This window comes from Anarrhichthys ocellatus, unplaced genomic scaffold (assembly GCF_004355925.1).
Source record: "Anarrhichthys ocellatus isolate YVR2014 unplaced genomic scaffold, GSC_Weel_1.0 scaffold4, whole genome shotgun sequence".
Classification (NCBI taxonomy): domain Eukaryota; kingdom Metazoa; phylum Chordata; class Actinopteri; order Perciformes; family Anarhichadidae; genus Anarrhichthys; species Anarrhichthys ocellatus.
In genome coordinates, this window is record NW_022280034.1 from 12,376,483 (window position 1) to 12,381,123 (window position 4,641).

Consider the following 4,641-nt stretch of genomic DNA (forward strand, 5'->3'; position numbering starts at 1 on the left):
ATCTCATCCACCCCCGGCGCCTTGCCACCAAGGAGCTTTTTAACTACCTCAGCGACCTCTGCCAGGGATATGAGTGAGCCTCCCCCTAGATCCTCAGGCGCTGCCTCCTCTGCAGAGGACATGTTGGTCGGGTTTAGGAGTTCCTCAAAGTGCTCTTTCCACCGCCCGACGATGTCCTCCGTCCGGGTTAGCAGTTCCCCCCCCCTGCTGAGAACAGACTGGGGTAAGCCCTGCTTTCCCTTCCTGAGCCGTCGGATGGTTTGCCAGAACCTCCTTGAGGCCAACCGAAAGTCCTTCTCCATGGCCTCCCCGAACTCCTCCCATGCCCGAGTTTTAGCATTCGCGACCACCGCAGCTGCAGCCCTTCTGGCCTGCCGGTACCTGGCAGCTGCTTCAGGAGACCCCTGGGCCAACCAGGCCTTGAAGGTCTCCTTCTTCAGCTTGACGGCTTCCCTCACCTCCGGTGTCCACCACCGGGTTCTCGGGTTGCCGCCACGACAGGCACCGATGACCTTCCGGCCACAGCTCCTAGCGGCCGCGTCCACAATAGAGGCTTTGAACATGGTCCACTCGGATTCCGTGTCCCCAACCTCCCTCGGGATGTGTGAGAAGTTCTTCCGGAGGTGGGAGTTAAAGACCTCCCGGACAGGGTCCTCCGCCAGACGTTCCCAGTTCACCCTCACTACACGTTTGGGACACGCTGAACACGCTGGAGAGATTACATCTCCCAGCTGGCCTGGGAACGCCTCGGGATCCCCCAGAATGAGCTGGAACATGTTGCCGGTGAGAGGGAGGTCTGGGTCGCCTGCTTGGCCTGCTGCCACCGCGACCCGACCCCGGATAAGCGGTGGAAGATGGATGGATGGATGGATTTCAAGAAGTGTATTATGTAAAGCAGCTGAGGATTCAGCTTTGACTCGTGTACAAATGTAGAATACACGATCTCCAGCGATGAAGGAAATTCTCAAACTCATATTTGCTTTCAAGAGCAAAAAGTGAGTAATATTTAAAAGTTTAGGTTAGATCTCATCCTGACAGCCCAACAGAATATGCATAGTATTTATAACTTGTTTTTATACATTTTTTTATACTTTTAGTTATAGCTGCTATTTGAAAAAATACTCAAAAATGAACGTGAATGGAAACAAATGTAAATGTATATATTTGGCATGTATTCCTTAAGTTTGCATGACAGTGTGACCAGATGTCTTTGCTACAACTAATGTCAAACCGTATAATCACAGCAAACCTACAAACTAGGAACAGTTTGACCACTTTAACAGCTACCTGCAGTTACTCGGTATCACCGGTAGACGGTTCCGTGAGATCGGTCCGGCGGACAGGCAGTCAGGCAATCGGTCGGTCGGTGTTCTGGCATCAAGCGGCGGCGGGGTCGGCAGCAGCAGCAGCAGCGTAGGCGGACCGGTAGACTACAGTCACACCGACACTCTGAGCCGGTGCGGCAGGCGGACAGCGGCAGTGGACCAGGAGGGCAATTCATACGGAGCAGCAGTTTCATTCAGCTGCTATTTGACATCTTTACGGGACGCGAACACCGCCCCTCGCTCACATCTGGAGCTCGCGCTCGATGGTGAAACTACTCTTCCTCGCGCCCCGCGTCATGCGTAGCAGGGACAACTTATGAAGTGACCCGGCGTTAGCAACTCACCGGTGGAGCTGTCGGTGCGGTGCCGGGCTGCAGGAACCGGACTCGGTTGGAAGGTAAGCGTAGAACCACTGTGTGTCATACCGAGCCTCGTCACTTCTCACGCCGGCTGACAGTCTCTGACACCTCGCTGTTTGCACGGCGGGTTAGCACCGGGCTGCCAGCATCTCGTCCTCAGTGCAGGTATGCAGGTCGCTGCAGTACACGTTGGGGTGCTCAGGGTGGGGTCCCCCCCCCAGCCTCGCGGGGGAGACCCATGGGTGACAGTGTCAGTTAATGAGTGACGTGTACTCAGCTGTAGGCTACACATCTGGAGCGGCGTCCAAGCCGCTCAAATTCATGTTCTTGTGAAGTCTCTGGCTATTGTCATGACAGGAGTCAAACAGGATTGTTGAAAGTGAGAGGAACAAGTGTGTGTGTGTGTGTGTGTGAGTGTGAGGCTTTACTCTCCCTCTGTTTAAATAGGGTCTTTTTGACAGGGGGTAGATTTAGATGAAATCTTGTTTTTTCTCCTTCCCATGATTCACCTTGTTTTATTGATGCCTTGCTCTATGGCTGGAAGGGAACTGCGTGGGGAGCTTCACCAGTGAGGGATGTGTGTGAGAGAAAGAGAGCTATAAGGCGTAACTCTCGTGACCCACAGGCAACATCCCCTCTATATATTGTACTACAAAATGCTGTAGTACATCAGGTTGCATGCACGTACAGTACACGACGTGCACGCACACAAGTTGTAAGAGAGATGAATTGATTTGAGAGAGCTGCTGAGATGAAAGGGGGCAGTTTTGGTTGCTGGCTGTGCAGAAACGCCACGGAGACAATTAAACTACTGGCCCGTGTCATCGAGGGTTTGTTTTGGCTTCCTGTTTGGAAAGATAGGAAGCAGACTCTTGGGCCAGATGGCAGGAGCGCACACACACACACACACACACACACACACACACACACACACACACACCTGGAAGAGTACTGGTCCTACTGAGTGAAACAGGATCAGTAGCCAGGGTTTGAACCTGTGACATGCAGCTGGAGACTCTGTAAGGACCTTAAAGACTCTTCTTCTACACATGACCAGCAATCCGTGACTTTTTTTTAGTGACTAATAATATTGATACACTTTTATTAAAACAAGCACACAGCCGCTCTGTGCAGCAGCTGGAGCAGACCGCTCATTGACTGCAGTCCACTTATGCTGTTGGATCTTGCATATGAAGTCCTGCAGGAATGAGTTCTCAAACCTGAACGTGAGTCAGTATTTTTGCACTTCTGGTTCCTTCGTCTTGATGTCAAGGTCTTTGGTTGACACAAGATTTTAACATTTAGTTCTAGGACCTAAAATATTGAATAAACAATGATTTTGAAGCTTTTACGTGTCTTAACAAGTGCTAACAAGTGGATGAATGAGACTACTAGCGTGCCTTTATGGCCTCGTTGTGTACACTCTATAGTGTGCTAACACTAAGTCTTCGTGTCTTCTGTCAAAAGCTCCTTCAAGGGGGGAGTTTCAGTTCTCATATGATGCTAGTGGGTTGAATGAGTAATTCTAAACTTTGTTTTATTTTGTGAATGAAATCTGAATCTGCAATGCTACCAGCAGCATACTTGTCATATCTAAACATAATAATACATCTATAGCTCTTAGGGGCTCTTAGTAACTGACTATTATTTATATTATTATTTTTATATTTAAACTCGTGAAAAATGCGTAATAGAATTTCCAGAAGCCTGAAGTGACATTTTCAAAAGTCTTGTTTCGTCAGAGATATTCAGTTCACTGTCACGTAAACAAACAAACGGATAAAAACATTCAATCTTCTCATTTGACTTTGAGAACTGTAACTAGTAATGTTTGGCATTTTTAAATGTAAAATTCCATTCAGGTAGTTCCAATTAACATTAAAGATATAGAAAATAGTTTTTTTTAAAGAGGAGTAAAAAGTCAAAACACAGTAAAAGTAGAAATGGTCCTTTAACCGTCCCTTACTGAACCTAAAACTAACCTTCATCATTTTAACTGTAAACTGCTTGTCCTGACTTTAACACTCAAAATTACAAGTGAAAGTGCTTCACATGGTTTGAGGCCGACACACACACACACACTCTCACACACACACACACACACACACACACCAGCACACACGCGCAGCTCTAAACAGGAAGCTGACAACATCCTACAAGATGTAAATCGCTGCTGCGTATAAAAAAGTGTGAACACAGTAGCGTCTGTGAGCACGGTGACATTCTGCAGGTGTGTTTCTGGATGTCTTCGTCTCTCTGCCCCTGGCACACTGAGCCTGCCGTGTTAAAGCTCGTTCCAACAGGCTGGATGGAGGAGCAGCAGCAGTGACACTAGCAGGTTTATTTCTGGGCAGCTGCTCTGAAATGCACCTTCATGTTTAAATGTGGAGAGCCCTCCGCTGCGTGCATCGGGGTGGAAAACTGGCTTGTTTTTTTCCAGGAGCCCTCCAGCATTTTCACAATGCATTTTTTTTTTTGTGCTGTTCGTCTTCCTTGCTTGTGTTTTGTGACACTGCTTGCCACTGCACAAGTAGTTCTTACATTGCTGAAATATCTCGTCATCTATTGGATGAGCTGCTTTTAAATTTTGTTCAGACGTTCACGTTTCCCTCAGGTTGAAGTGAAACAACTCTGGGGACCCTTTAAGCGCCTTCATCCGGTTATATTTAGATTTTCTCCAATACTTTGGTTTATGAACAAATACCTGCAAAACTAGTGACTTTCCCATCAGCCTCAGCTGTACTTTTGTTTTTTTAGTGCTAATCAGTATACATTTGCACGCTTACACACTAACATCAGCTGGTGAACAAGGTAAACATTATACCTGCTAAACGTTAGCATCTGAGCCGTGTTGCTGCGAGCATAAGCGTAATTTGGCCAGACTTGCAGATGACACAATCCTGAAGGAGTGAGAGAGAGAGAGAGAGAGAGAGAGAGAGAGAGAGAGAGAGAGAGAG

General features: G+C 47.8%; 1 protein-coding gene across 3 annotated transcripts in view; it reads left to right on the top strand.

Annotated features, from left to right (window-relative positions):
• Positions 1 to 1,175: 1,175 nt before the first annotated feature.
• rhbdf1b (rhomboid 5 homolog 1b (Drosophila)) overlaps positions 1,176 to 4,641 on the top strand; it is a 32,669-nt gene continuing 29,203 nt past the window's right edge. For 2 of the 3 annotated variants that reach the window (XM_031843094.1, XM_031843104.1), the window contains exon 1: positions 1,729 to 2,910. The gene's annotated coding sequence lies outside the window, so the exon portion shown is untranslated. The other variant, XM_031843103.1, reaches the window with a different exon arrangement.